Raw genomic sequence first — 16,410 nt, 5'->3', positions numbered from 1 at the left:
TCGAACCCCTGGACTATAACGGGCTCAGTGCCCTTTATCGTGTTTGTAACGAAACCTCTAGCGCAGACTTAGACCGTTTGTCTTTGTCTTGGGTGCAGGAGCCCCCGAGCCTCCACCAGGAGCAGGAGGGCGGTCAGGGGTCCCCTGGCTTTTTCATCCGACCCTCACATATCATTTTCGTTCGGACGGAGGGTTTGTTTGCCGAGCCCATTCTGGTCTCGGCAAGGTTGCAGGAAGAGCCCCTAGCCTCTGCGTGAGAGGGCCGTCGGGAGTTCCCCTGGCTTTTTATACGCCCCTCGCGCGTGAGGGTTTGTTTGCCGAGGCCCTTTTGGGCGCGAGCCCGGGTCGTAGGGTCTCGGTGTATCTGCAGGAAGAGCCCTCTAGCCTCTGCACAGGGTGAGAGGGCCATCAGGAGCTCCCCTGTCTTTTTGTACGACCCTCACGCTTCCTTTTTGCTCGGAAGGAGGGTTTGTTTTGCCGAGCCCCTTTGAGTGCGAGCCGGGGTCGCTGAGTCTCGGCAAGGTTACAGGAAGAGCGCCTTAGCCTCTGCATAGAGCGAGAAGGCCGTCGGGGGTTCCCCTGACTTTTTGTACGACCCTCACGCTTCCTTTTTGCTCGGAAGGAGGGGTGGAATGTGCCTCGCTACCCTTGGTGGGCACGAGCGGTGGCACTTCCGGTGAGCTGTTATCGGGTAGTCCGAGTGGAGGCCCGAATCCCGTTCGCTAGGGGACAGCTAGCAGTCTAGAGACACACTTCAAGAGTACTAGAGGATTTCTCTAGTGGGTGCCGAGGCCGTTCGCTAGGCCTCGGTGGCTCGGTGCCTCCCTACGGTGGGATTCCATTCGGAGACCTTCCTGCCGGTCTCGGACATGACTTTAGGCGTCCCAAGCGTTTCGCTTGCTTGGGTCTCGGCCCCGTATAGGCTCGCCCGCGGTCGTCCCTGACTCTGTTATCCTAGGGCGGCTGTCGAAACCTTTTGGGGCCCAGCCTTCGAACCCCTAGACCGTAATAGGCTCAGAGCCTGGTTCCTTCATATGAAAGGAATAGGCCGTGGGGAATATCTCCCCTATTGGCTCGGCAACGGGTGGCGCGCCTTTTGAGGTGGTTTCCTAGAGAGGCGAAATGACGCCTACTGCCGTAGTGGCCGAGCATGACGTGGTGGATGGGACATAACTGCTCCCGCATTTAATGAAGGAGACGTGGGCGCGTGGGCCGGTGAAATTGGCTCGTGGTTAACTGCGCCGAATCGGGGGGGGGAACTTCCCCGATTTCGTCGCCCATTCGTTTCACCTCCCTCCCTGCATAAATACCCAAAGAGTCTCGCCCCTCCTTGTCTTACCTTGCCTATATTAGCACTGCCTCCGTCGAGCCATCGCTAGAGCAGCAGGTGCCGGGAAGAAGAGGAGAGAAGAGCGAGCCTAGGGAGAAAGCGAGAAAAAAGCGAGAGCGTGGGAGAGAGAGAAAAACTCACCGCCGCACCTGATTCCTCCATCACACCCATGGCCGGCGACATCGTCGTTGTCGAGGCGGACCCCTGGGATCCATCGGACGTCACCGAGGAGATGCTTTAGTCGCTTGTCGACGATGGACTCCTTCGCCTGGTGACAGACCCCACCAGGCCAGAGTGGATTGCTCCGTATGGTGAGCCAGAGCCGAGGCCTCGCGACGGCTATGTCGTGAGCTTCGTCTCCATTCACGAGCGTGGCCTCGACGTCCCGGCAGATCGGTTCATGCGGGTGTTCCCGCACTACTATGGCGTGGAGCTCCACAACTTCAATCCCAACTCCATCGCTTAGGCGGCTATCTTTGTTGCCGTCTGCGAGGGGTATTTGGGGATTGCTTCCCATTGGGAGTTGTGGCTCCACCTATTCCGGGCGGGGCACACTACCAAGCCGATGGGCACATCGGGTAAGAGGAAGGCGACGAGGGCCAGCGGCTGCACTCTCCAAGTGCGCTAGGACCGCCTGCACCTCTACATCCCGGCCCAACTCGCGTCCTCCAATCACTGGTGGTACACGAGTTGGTTCTACCTTCGCAATGACGATGGAGGACTTCCCCCCTACACTGGGCGGATTGTGGGGAGTTGCCCGGAGAGATGGAAGTACGGCGTCCCGAAGGACGACCAGCCCAAGCTGAAGCCGCTTCTGGAGGGGCTGGCGAGGCTGCGGGGCCACGGTCTCACCGTGGCTGTGGTTGTGGCCGCCTTCCACCGCCGGAGGGTGCTTCCGCTGATGGCTCGGTGGCGGTGGCTATTCGAGATGAAGCCGGGTGAGCCCATTGAGGGCACCTAGATGTCCTCCTCCGCCCTTTTCGACGAGGAAATTCTTCGTCGGGTGGGAGAGACGGTAGAGGCGAAGCTGAGGGGCGGCAACTTGACCCCTATCATGATGCGGCCGTCGCGGGGGTTCCTCTTGCTGGTAAGTCATGTGCCGCTGTAGCCTCCGAGCCTCCTCAATCTCCCCTTACCCCTTGTTTCCTTATGCGTGTCTGTCGTTCCTACAGGGGATGAGGTACGTGCGCTCCTCTCCGCCACCCGTTCCCAAGGATGCGAGGCGGCGGGCGATCAACCACACGCACGCCGACGCGTAGAAAAAGTGGAAAGACGCCAAGGCGGCGAAGCGCACGAAGCAAATCCTCGCGCGCGAGGAGCTGGATAAGCGCCGCCATCAACAAAGAAAGGATGGTCTCCCGCTGGAGGAATCCCCGTCGACGTCGCTGTCGATGGAGGCCTCGGACAAGGATGACAGGGGCGAGGTGGGGCGAGGTCCCCTGGACCACCTTCTTGACATAGTGGAGGTGGTGCCCGGGGCGTTGGCAAGCAGCTAGGCACTCCCGGGAGGAGGAGGAGAAGCAGACCTGGGGTCGACAGTTGCCCGCTCTGGGGCTGAGGCCGACACGCCCGAGGCGTGGGCGTTGGGCAAACGCGCCGTCAGCCTGGTGGGCTCGGTGGCCATGGTGGAACAAGCGGCGGTGGAGGCGATGCCACCGCCCCTACAGAGGACCGAAGGGGCGCCGGGGTCCATTGAGGACCGACCGGTGCCGATGGATACGGAGGCGACGCCTCTGCCGCCGCCTCCGCCGTTGCGAACGAGGTTTGCCGTGGTGAAGCGGTTGCTGCCCCGTTCAAGGTAAGTGTATTTTTGGTAGGGTCATAGTGCCTTCTGTTCGCTTTTTTGGTCTCGCGCTGACCCTGTAGGTTATTTTTCCTTAGTCGGAAGCGGCCTACGGATGAGCTCCCCTTGGCACCCCTTAAGGCGCTCAAGGCAAGCCCTAGCTCCTCCGCCCACTGGGTGGCGGAGGCACAAGCCGCTATCCAACACGGCGCGGCATCGGCGAGGGTCGACCCAAAGGAGCCGACCGCCCAAGGAGGGGCTGCCGAGGCCACCCCTACATAGATGAGGGAGGGAGCGCTTCTGCCCCATGGGGGCGAGGCTCACGAGTCAGATGGGGCTAGCGTGCCCTTGGTTGCCGAGGCCCCTGGGGTCTCCGAGGCTGAGGCAACGGAGGACAAGGCGCTTAAGACCGCCGAGACCACAGTGGCCACGGTCGGTGTTTTTGAGTCCTCCGAGGCCATGATGGCGGAGGCTGGAGCCCCTGAGGCCACCAAGGCCATTGTAATGGCGGCGAGGCCATCTGTCCAGGAGGCGGAGATGAAGGTGGCGGAGGCCTCGGTGGCGCCCTTGGTTCAGGGGTCGCCGCTGTTGCGAGAGAGCGCTCGGGAGGCAGAGGTCTATCCGATCTCCTCCGATGATACTTCCCGGGTGCGGGAGGTGGTCGACGCCGAGGATGCCGGTGCCGTGGAATAGCCGGCGCCAGTCTTGGACGAGGGAAGCTCGGCCCTCATGCGAGCGCGACCCGAGCCTCGCGGGTGGGATCACCCGTGAGTACTGTGGCGAAGCCGGGACGACCCTAAGGGGGAGCCTCTGTTCACCCTTGAGGACGCAGCAGAGGGCGGGCGCTGGGGCACCTTCGAGCAATACCGCCAGCTGGCGGAGCGGTCGCTACAGACGGCCCTATCCGTGGTGGCTGACGAACTGCCCAGAGTCGCCCAGGTTCGCGTTTTCCTTTCTCGCGTGACGTTGTCCTTTTTCTGGTTTTGTTGCAATCAATGACCCCTGTTCTGCTTCCCCAGGAGCTCGAGACCCGGTTCCTTAGGAAGTCGGTCTTTCTCCGGTGGGAGAGGGGCATCTAGGACCAGCTTCAGCAGCAGAAGGGCCTTCTTGCCGGTGCCAATGAGCTCCTATCGGCGTAGAGCGCGGAGGTAGAGGACCTCCGCCTTCATTATGCCGACGCGAAGGTCGAGGCGGCCACAGCCCAGACGCAGCTCACCCCTCTGGCGGCGTGGGTGAAGGAGTTGGAGGAGGAGCTCACCCGCGCAGTCAGCGATCGGGATGCCTTCAGGGGCCGAGCCGTTGAAGCTACGGCCTCGGCCATGGCTCTCGCGGGGCAGCTAGGGGCAGAACAAGGGTCACACCAGCTAATGAAAGGTGCCTTGGATGAGGCCCTTGCTGCAGCTGAGGCCTCACGAACCGAGGCTGTAGTTTGGAGGGGGACGGTTGAGGGTGAGTTTTAGTCCCCTCATTTTGTTTTCTTTTCCTTATGTTCGCTCCCTAACTCCCTTGTGTGACGCAGAGCTGGGGAGTGAAGCTTCCAGGGTGGCCGAGGCTTCTCGGGTCGAGGCCCAACGCTTGAAGGAGGAGGCCGAGGCTTCCCGGGGTAAGGCCCTGTGCTGGAAGGAGAAAGCCGAGGCCTGTCAGGTCGAGACCCGACGCTGGGAGCAGAAGGCCAAGGGTGAGTTCCGTGGGCTTCCGCCCCTAACTTAGGTTGTTTTTTCCCTCACTCGACCTCATTCCATTTTCCGCGGTGTAGAGTCAGAGGCGGAGGTTACTCGGGCCATCGAGGCTTCCAGTGCTGTGTAGACGGTGCTCGAGACCGAGATCGGGGAGCACAAGGCACTGAAGCATGCTGCCCTTTCCACCTACGAGGCCCTAGAGGTTGAAGGGGTTCAGTCAGGCAGCTCCCTGGGGAGCCATTTGATCGCGTTGAGCAACTAGATGCGCGAGCGGCTCCGAGGAGCGCTACACACGGGTGTCAAGCGCGCGCTGGCCGTCATCTCTTCTCACTACGTTGTCGTCGACCTCCTGGCCATCAGTGATGGGTATGTCCTGCCTGATGATGACGAGGAGGCTGATGCGGCGGTCACGAAGCTGATGGAGGCAGCGGAAGGCCCTGGCACGGCACTGGCGACGCTCTTCGAAGAGGAGGTGGTTCCTCCCCTACCATCTGTCGATGTTGAAGGCCCTGAGCCTTGATCTGGGCCCTAGGGGCTATGTAAAAATAGAGTAGGAGTTATTTTTGTATTGTAATGCTTGTGGCCGTCGAGGCTAGGAGTTATTTTTGTATCGTAACGCTTGTGGCCGTTGAGGCCTTTATTTCTGAAGTATTTGTGTTTCTTAGTTGTTTTTCTTATGTTTCCAAGCCTCTACCCTCTGTTGCTCCTGATCAGATTTCGTTTCCAAAACACCCCCTTGGGGCCTAAGCCGTCCCTTGGGCGAGAGGTAGTGAGGGAGTGCCATAGCCCGGAGGCGTAGGCCGTCTCGCGGCTCTACCGGCCTCTTGCTTAGGAAACAGACCTTGGTCCGAGGGGTTTTTACAACTGATTCGTCAGAACCTGCTAGAGTCTTGGTGTAGGAATTTTTGTGAAAAACAACTGAAGAATGGTGCGTGGGACCTAGGGGGAGTCCCCCATCTAGCCCCCAAGGGAGGCTTGGTTCTGCCGAGGCAGAGCCGAGTCTCCCTTGCCATGTTACTGTATTGCCGAGACCTACGATGGGCTCGGGGGGGTTTCTCAAAAAATTAGACCAACTAAAGAATGCTTTTTAATTGTATTTCGAGAAATGACATATACAATACTTGGAAATTTAGGGATAAAAGCGACGTAGTTATTCTATGTTCCAAGCGTTGGTGAAGACTTCGCCCTTCTCGTTGACCAGCTTGTAGGTCCCAGGCTTCAGTACTTGGGCGATGATGTACGGTCCTTCCCATGGCGGGGTCAGCTTGTGGCGGCCCTTATTGCTCTGTGCTAGCCTCAACACCAGGTCGCCTACCTTCAAGTCTCGGCCTCGGACATGTCGGGCCTGATAGCACCATAGGCTCTGCTGGTATTTGGCCGAGTGTAGTAGCGTGACGTCTCGGGCTTCCTCCAGTTGATCAAGGGCGTCCTTCTCGGGTGGTGCGGTTACTTTGTTCGTTATAGGCTTGTATCCTCGGGGAACTATATTCCAAGTAAGTGGGGAGGATGGCCTCGGCCCCATAGACCAGGAAGAAAGGCGTGAACCCCGTGGCTCGGCTTGGGGTGTTTCTCAGGCTCCAGATGACCGATGGGAGTTCGGCGAGCCATTTCTTGCCAAACTTTTTCAACTGGTTGTGAATCCTTGGCTTGAGGCCTTGTAGGATCATGCCGTTGGCACGCTCTACTTGGCCGTTGGTCCTTGGGTGTCCTACGGCCGACCAGGGCACATGGATGTGGTGGTTGTCGCAAAACATCAGGAACTTTTTGCTGGTGAACTGTGTCCCGTTGTCGGTGATGATGGTGTTGGGGACCCCAAATTTGTGGATAATGTTAGTGAAGAACAACACTGCTTGCTCGGATTTGATTCGATTGATCGGACGAGCCTCGATCCATTGGAGAACTTGTCGATTGATACCAGTAGATGGGTGTAGCCCCCGGGGGCCTTTTGCAGAGGCCCGACCATGTTGAGCCCCCATACGGCAAACGACCATGTGATGGGGATGGTTTGGAGGGCCAGGGCCAAGAGATGTGTTTGCCAAGCATAGTACTGACATCCTTTGTAGGAGCGCACTAGCTTGGTGGCGTCGGCGACCACCATCGGCTAGTAGAACCTTTGGCAGAAAGCGTTCCCCATGAGCGTCCGAGGCGCCGCATGGTGCCCGCAGGCGCCTGCGTGCAAGTCCCAAAGCAGGACTCGGTCCGCCTCAGTAGTGATACATCGTTGGAGGACACCCGAGGGACTTTGCCTGTACAATTCGTCATTGTAGAGGACGTAGGTCTTGGCTCGGTGCGCAAGCCATTGTGCTTCGGTCCTGTCGCCAGGAAGCTCCCCCCGATCAAGCCAATCGAGGAACGGGATTCGCCAATCCGCGTCTTGATCAGTCTACGGAGGCTCGGGGTTGACTTCCATGACCTCGGGCTCGGTCGAGGGGTCTCGGCAGCAGAGGGGGCGTCGAGCTTTGCCGTGGGTCCCATAGGTGGGCCCACCTCTGTCGTCGAGGTGTAGTCAATGGAAGGTTTGTGGAGGTCTCTGGCGAAGACGTTCAGGGGGACCGAGGCCCATGCCGAGGCCATCTTCGCCAGCTCGTCGGCAGCCTCGTTGTATTTTCGTGTGACGTGGTTTAGTTTGAGGCCGTCGAACTTGTCTTCTAGGCGACGTACCAATTTGCAATAAGCCTCCATTTTGGGGTCGAGACAATTTGACTCCTTCATCACTTGATCCACGACGAGCTGCGAGTCAGCTCAGACGTCGAGATGCCGTGCCCCAAGTTCGATGGTGACTTGCAGGCCATTGATGAGGGCCTCATACTCGGCCACGTTGTTGGAGGCGGCGAAGTGGAGTCGCACCATGTAGCTGCGGCAGAACCTCCTAAGTTATAGGGCCCACATGCAACTGTCACTGTCCGACGACCTTTTGACATTTATGCATATGTTTCCAATAACTTAAAAAGACTGTCGGGTGTCCTCGGGGAACCCCGAATCATCCACGATTTCCGAGCAGGATCACGTTACAGAGTCATTGCAGTATTACAACATTTATTCAAATATAAACATCAGAGTAAAAACAGCAGAAGTCTTACAATAACATAATTTACAAAACAGTAGTTTCAAACCTCGCAACTAGGTTCGATGTTTATTACAAAACGAAATAGTGGAGTGGCATTATAATATAATACAAAACACACAAGGAGATTGCCCTACCCAAGGGCCACACATTTACTTCTCATTGTCATCACAAGGTACAACTGTCATGCAGCACGATCCAAAACAGATCTGCTCATGAGGCTCACCTGCAACAAGGGTCAACGAACCCTGAGTACAAAAGTACTCAACAAGACTTAATCGAAATAAAACTGATAGAACTCAGGAATGCAGGTTCAGGGATTCAAGGTATGGTTTTAGCAATAATCGAAGTTATTTCGCGTAAAAGCTCTTTTAACAAAGTTCTTTATTTCAACAATTTAAACTTCATAAAATCATATACAAAGATGACACGATCCGTAATGCGATCATGAAACTTCATATCCAACACCTTCATCAACCATTCTCAAGTTCTAGTTATTAATACTACGATGATGAACAGTGAGTTGAGTCTCCATAACCGAGGAGCAACGACGATTTGAACTGATTAAACCCAGCTGGGGATTCCAGACCACACGACATATGCAAGTCCCCGACTCACATATATCAACCTACCCTTGGATCCTCTAAAGCAAGAACGGGTCCGCGCCACCCGAGAATATAGCACACCTCAAATCCGGCCACATTCCAGCCACGAGGGTACACGCTATTCCCGCCATCTCTCCACTCCCAGTGCGCGAGTAGCCATTCTCGTAATAGAATTGCCAAGTTCAGGCTTACCGGAGTATGTGGTTAGTACTACAAATTCTCACCTCATGCAATTCAACAACGGACGTGTCTTAATTGACACAGGCGGAAAGAACCCGCTCACAAGACCTCCATGTCTTGTGGCTCACACACACTGAGTCCGCCCGGTCTAGATTTAATACTCCACATTCCTATATCACATGCTAACATAATTAACCGATGTTCCATTTAAAACTTGCAGGTGGCAGGTAATCACCCGACTTTCATCATTCTACGCATAGCTAAGCAAAACTGGGCATATACGAGTTTAAAAACTGGTAATATGGTAAATATGGAATAACAAGGATGGTAATGCACCAATTTGGCTCTTACTTAACTCCTAATCACTTAATGCAGTAACGGAAAGCAAAAGCAAAATTAATTTGTAAAACACAAGGTAGGGTTGTATGCATCCGGGGCTTGCCTTCGTTGACGGAAAAGTCCGATTCCTGCGACGTTACACAAGTATTCGATCCGACCTCAACAGAAGGATTAACCTCCTCAACAGCTTGATTAACTACCACGTGTTCACCTTCGTTCACTACACGTAATAACAATACCATGTTTAACATGATGCGGAATACGAAACATGATGCTCGATGATGGATACAAAAATTACGAATTTGAATACAACCTTCCTTCGCGGTACAGTTGCAAGTCAAACAAACTAAATCTTTTTCGTAACACGTACATCAACTGCCAAGGATCATTATCAACAAATGACCCAAGGTCATCACTCAATCCAAAATTTCAAACAAAACCTAAATCATTAAAGTTACTATTTGCTTTTATGAATTAATTATTTAATTCAAAATTATGAAATAAATCAACTTATTCTAATTGAGCTCAAAATTTTAGTAAATGTTCATTACATGATAACTAAGTGGCAAAACAAATTTCATAATTTTTGGACAAGTAAATAAGCCTAGAAAAATCACGGAAAGTCATTTATTAATTAATTGAGCAATTTTTATCACATTTAAAACTTACTGAAAAACATTATGTCATATTTTTCTTAAATATTATACATCTCAGAGAAGTCACACAAAAATTTTCATAATTTTTGGAGCTCTAAATAAATCTACACAAAAATAACAAAAACAGACACTATTCATTCAAATCTGAAAATAGAAAAATCCATTTGAACGTTGAGTCACTGACAACCGGGTCCCACATGTCATCATCTACCTCCGACGTTGACCACGGCAGCGACGGCTCTAACCGGCGATTTCTCGCCGACGGTGAGATCACCGGCGACGACCAACGTACCAAAATGATCACCAAGTCTAGGCGCATCGATTTATGGCACTAACGCGACCAATTACGGACTGAACCGAGCACTACGTCGACCATGGCGGCCACGACGGCGCTGCTGCACTACGCCGGCGATGTGAGACCTGTAAAGCTTAAATGGATGGCTCAGGAAGCACCAGCAGCTCACCCTGAACGCGTTGAAGCAAGGAGCGAGGTCGGAGAAGCAACGGAGAGGTGTGACGACGATCACGGTGATCACGGCGGAGCAAAACGTCGTCGGCGATGGTGTACCGGCGACTGCAGTGGTCAAAATGAACAACCAACTATGGAGTAAGCACCACAGTATCGAGACGAAATAGAATCAGCCAAAACCAGGGACGAAGATGCACCGTGGAGCTCTGGCCGCGGCGAATCGCGCTCGGTGGGGGAGTTGCCGGCCACGAGGAAGAAGACGATGCAACTCGAGTTCCTGACTTAGACTAGCTGAATTGGTGGGTTGGCTGGATGCGCAAGGATACGGCGGAGCTGGAGCACGCTTTGCCGAGATGGCAACGGCGCTAAGTCGACGGCGAGAGCTCGACGGAGCTGCGGCGGTGGCGACGGGAAAAACAGAGGAAGAAGAAAAACGACGACGACGGCGCCTTGGTTCAAATAACATGGCTCAGAAGCTCAAGGAAGCTGCGCTGTGGCCTTCACCGCGCCAGCGCGACGCCAAAGACGGCCACGACCGCGCCTGGAAGCAAACCGAAGATCGCCGGCCATGTAGCTTCGGTGGTGGACACTGTTCATCCAAATTACAGAATTGCCATTCGCCAAAATTCATAAATTACTCTCAAATTTTCATAACAACTCAAAAATCTCCAAAAACAAAAGTTGTTCAAAATCAAAAGTTCTACAACTTTGCTTTTATAACCATCTCCTAATTCGGTCTAGATTTTGAAATGAACTTTTGAATTTGAATAGGGAAATTTACCGAATTACGCCTTTTTGATTTACTCAAAAATTTTCTAAGCAACTTGAAAAACTCCAAAAACAAACTTTGTATAACTTGCCAAGCTCTACACTTTTGCTTTTGGGCCCAACCCCAAAATATGCTTAGATTTTGAAATGGATTTTTAGGGTAGGGTTTACATGTTGAAACACGGGGTTTTCTCGAAAAATTTAAAACCTAGTCAAACTTTGAACTTGAGTCAAACAATACAATTCAACACTCATTACACAAATGTAAACTTGTTTTAGTAAATGCACATCAAAGTTTTCACCAAATACCAAATGCTTTGCAATGCATATGATGACATGTCAGATTTTAACATTTAAACATCCGAGATGTTACAATCCTTCCCCCTAAAAGAAATCTCACCCCGAGATTCAAAGCCATAGGGTAAGTAATGGAAAAGGAAATGTGTCGCAAGAACACATACAAACTCTGTCCATAAAACAGCTAAGGTTACTTTTACAAAACACAACATGTACTACCGAGCTCAACTAACATTACTCGATTCTATATTGACGCTAAAAATTCGGGAAACTTTTCTAACAAGTAATCTTCTGATTCCCAAGTAGCTTCCTCTTCTGAATGTTGATTCCATTGTATTTCATAGAACTTGATTGTCCGTCTTTGAGTAACACGATCTTTCTGATCTAACACTCGGATAGGATATTCGGAATAAGTTAAATCCGGTTCTAGTTCCACTCCTTCAACTTCAACATTCTGTTCAGGCACTCGGAGACACTTCTTCAATTGAGAAACATGGAACACATCATGCACAGCTGTGAGATGTTCAGGTAATTTCAAGCGATATGCCACTTTTCCATACCTTTCCAAAATTTGATATGGTCCAATATATCGGGGTGCCAACTTTCTTTTAACACCAAAACGGTTAACTCCCTTCATTAGTGATACTTTCAGATATACAAAATCTCCTTTGTTGAATACCAATGGTCTCCATCGTCTATCTGCATAACTCTTTTGGCGGGACTGAGCTATCTTCAGATTACTCCGTATTTGCCTAACCTTGTCTTCTGTTTCTTTCACAAGGTCAACTCCAAAGAACCTTCTCTCTCCTGGCTCAGACCAACTCAATGATGTTCTGCATCTACGACCATAGAGTGCTTCAAATGGAGCCATTCTAATGCTTTCCTGATAACTATTGTTGTATGAGAACTCAGCCAAAGGTAAGCACTCATCCCACTTATTGGAATAGTTAAGGACACAACACCTTAACATGTCTTCAAGTACTTGATTGACTCTTTCAGTCTGCCCATCAGTCTGCGGATGATAAGCTGTACTATATAGAAGTTTGGTACCTAACGAAGCATGTAAGTGTTTCCAAAAGCTGGAGACAAATTGTGTACCCCTATCTGACACTATAGTCTTGGGTATTCCATGGAGACTCATGATTCTTGCTAAGTACATTTTGGCATATTGGATCGTAGGATATATTGTCTTGACTGGAAGAAAATGCGCTGACTTAGTGAGTCGATCTACAATAACCCATACTGAGTCAAATCCCTTTGATGTCTTGGGTAGACCAACAATAAAATCCATACTGATGTCCTCCCACTTCCAAGATGGAATAGGTAATGGTTGTAACTCACTAGCAGACCTCAAATGTATAGCTTTCACCTTTTGACAGGTATCACACTTCGCTATATATCTAGCAATCTCTATTTTCATTTTAGTCCACCAGAATCTTTGCTTCAAATCATGGTACATCTTGTTACTTCCCGGATGAATGGATAACCTAGTAGCATGTGCCTCATCTAGAATTGACTGCCGCAACTTAGAAACTTTTGGTACCACCAGGCGATCCTTGAACCACAACACATCTTCCTTGTCAATACTAAAGCATTCCGCTTTTCTAGTCTTGACTCTTTCCTTAATATGGGCTATACCCTTGTCTTCCTTCTAAGCAGCAATAACTTGATCTCGAATAGTGGCTTCAACAATTATGTTGGTCAAACTTCCTTGTTGAATTAGTTCTACATTCAACTTTTCCATTTCTTGACATAAATTCAAACCCATTGTTCTCACTGTCAAACAATTGCAATAACTTTTGCGACTGAGAGCATCTGCAACCACATTTGCTTTACCAGGGTGATAATGTACTTCCAAATCATAATCCTTAATCAGTTCTAACCATCTTCTTTGTCGCATGTTTAATTCTGACTGAGTGAAGATATACTTTAAGCTTTTGTGATCGGTGTAAATATGGCACGTATTACCAAGCAGGTAATGTTGCCAAATCTTTAGAGCATGAACCATAGCTGCTAACTCCAAATCATGAGTAGGATAGTGTTCTTCATGTTGCTTAAGTTGCCTGGACGCATAGGCAATGACTCGGCCTTCTTGCATCAACACACATCCAATACCAATACCTGAAGCATCACAATAAACATCAAATGGCTTCTCGATGTCAGGTTGGGCTAACACTGGTGGAGTAGTCAACAGCCTTTTTAAAGTCTGGAAAGCCTCTTCACAATCTGATGACCAGACAAACTTGACTTGGTTCTTCAACAATTCAGTTATAGGTTTTGATATTTTTGAGAAATCTGGAATAAACCGACGGTAATACCCCGCCAATCCAAGAAAACTCCGAACTTGATGAACTGTGGTTGGCGGTTTCCAATCAAGCACATCCCTCACTTTGTCGGGATCAACTGCAACTCCTTCGGCTGACAAGACATGTCCAAGAAATTGCACTTCCCTAAGCCAAAAATCACACTTGCTGAACTTGGCATACAATTGATGTTCTCTCAAACGAGTTAGAACAATTCTAAGGTGTTTGGCATGTTCTGTCTTATTCTTGGAATATACTAAAATGTCATCAATAAACACCACTACAAACTTGTCTAGCTCCGGCATGAATACTGAGTTCATAAGATACATGAAATGAGCTGGAGCATTTGTCAAACCAAAAGACATTACCAAGTATTTATATAACCCATATCTTGTGGTAAATGCTGTTTTGGAAATATCCTCAGGCTTTATCTTAATTTGGTGATATCCTGGTCTCAAATCTATCTTGGAGAAAACTTTGGCTCCGGCCAGTTGATCAAAAAGTAGATCTATCCGAGGTAATGGATACTTATTCTTGATGGTCACTTCATTCAATGGACGATAGTCAACACATAACCTTAGGGTCTCATCTTTCTTTTTCACAAAAATTGCCGGACATCCCCAAGGTGAAGAACTAGGTTGGATAAACCCTTTCTCAATCAATTCTTGTAACTAAGTCTTCAACTCGGCCAATTCCTTAGGTGGCATCCTATAAGCTCTCCGAGAAATCGGAGCTGTTCCAGGTTGTAACTCTATATTGAACTGTACATCCCTATCGGGTGGTAGACCGGGTAAATCTTCAGGAAACACATCCGGAAATTCACACACCACCGGAATATCACTAATCTCTTTGACAACAGTTGCACAAATCTTACTCACTAATCTTCTTAGGGTTAGAAGTTGGATAAGAAGTTGAGAATTACTATCAGGCAAACTCAATCTTAAGGTCCTATTCAAAGCATCTATAACAGCCTTATGCTGATACATCCAATTCATTCCTAAGATTACATCTATATCCTGATCCTTAAGGATAATCATGGTAGTGGGAAAAATATGCCCACCCAGGTTTACGGGTACCTGGTATACCATCTCCTTAGTACACAGACGTCCCCCGGGTGACTGTATAAATAAACTTTCCTTTGTTGCCCCAATCGAAATTTCATGCTTCACGACAAATGTTCTATTGATGAATGAATGCGATACGCCAGAATCAAAAAGTATAACTGCAGGGTGATTGGCAACAGGAAACATACCCATCATTACTGGCTCCCCTTCTGGAATTTCCCCGGCTTAAATATAGAACACCCGTCCTGTCTTCCTCTCATCTTTGCCCTTCTGAGCATTCTGATTGGGATTCTTGTTTGGTGCTTGACCTTGTTGTTGATTGGCAGGGACCTTCTGATAATTTTGATTAGCCTGCCTAGGATATGGACATTCCCTAGAGAAATGACCAGTCCTTCCACAATTATAGCACGGATAGTTGTGACCCTGGGATGTTGGAGCATTGCCACCAGAAGCATTGGTTGACTATGAACTCGGATAGGTTATAGCAGGACGGACATTTGACTGTTGCCCGGCTTGGAACTGCGGCGGACGATAAGGAGGACGATAATGGTTTATGGGATGATAAATCACTCTCTGCCTCTTTTGGTTTCCACCAAAAGGTCCAGACGGCACATTCTTTTTCTTCTTGAGCTCCTTATTTTGCCGATACTTTGCCTCTGAAGCAATTGCAATATTTACTGCCTCATGATAAGTGATATTCGTACAGGCTGTCATCATTGTCTGCAGTTTGGTATTCAGACCTCTCATGAACCATTTCTTTTTCTTGGCATCCGTATTGACATGTTCAGATGCATACTACGACAGATGATTAAATCATCCCACATACTGCATTACGGTTTGATCTCCTTGCTTCAAAGCAAGGAATTCATCCAGCTTCATAGCCATCACTCCTTCCGGGATATAATGGGCTCTGAAAGCAGTGCGAAATTCTGTCCAAGTTAATAGAATGCCTGCGGGTTGCATGGCCATCAGATTTGCATACCAAGCACCAGCTGCACCTCTAAGTTGCTGGGCAGCAAACACCGGTTTCTGAAACTCTGTGCAGTGAATAAGATCAAATTTCTGCTCCATGGTCCTAAGCCAGTCATCAGCCTCTAGTGGTTCATCTGCCTTGGTGAACACCGGGGGTTTTGTATCCGTGAAATCCACATAGGTAGCCTCATGCCTGTTATGATTATGGCCACGGTTTCCATGCATTTGATTCTGATTACTTTGAGCCATCTCATGAAGCAAACGAGAATTTTCCACAGTCACATTGACTAATGCAGCGATAGCATCAGCCAGATTGGTCGGCATTGGTGGCGGGTTGGGGATATCATCATCATCTTGTGAAGTACTAGGAATATGCGATCCCCGCGTACGACGCATCTGTTCATAACAAACCAAACTTTATTCACAAGTCTTTATTCAAAGATCAAAGAGCTTACTACCCGCATTACATCGATGCCACTTATTTAAACACAAGAACACATCTAAACAAGACTACTAGCTTAACTAGATCTTCTATTACACAACTCTACTCTTTTCCGTGATTACTTCAAACTTCAGGCTCGGTATCCATTCCAGAATTGTTACCGCCTTCATCATCACTTTCATCTATCATTACTAATTCTTCAGGATCTTCTTCTTCTTCCTCTTCTGATTCACTTTCATCAGCAAGGATGACACCTGGGTCCATGGCATCAGCTTGAGGCTCATGATTCGGGTTTAGTAGATTGCTAAGCCTATGAACTTCCTCATGTAGATAGGTATTATGTTCTTCTAAATCTTCTACATAGAATTCTAGCTCATGAGTTCTAGCTCTAGCTACATTTTCCCTGTGCCAAGCTTCATTTCTTCCCTCCACCGTATGAACTAACATACTTTCACAGTT

This window comes from Miscanthus floridulus, chromosome 6 (assembly GCF_019320115.1).
Source record: "Miscanthus floridulus cultivar M001 chromosome 6, ASM1932011v1, whole genome shotgun sequence".
NCBI classification, from domain to species: Eukaryota; Viridiplantae; Streptophyta; class Magnoliopsida; order Poales; family Poaceae; genus Miscanthus; species Miscanthus floridulus.
The sequence above is the reverse complement of the archived record's forward strand: the minus strand, read 5'-3'. Positions refer to the sequence as shown.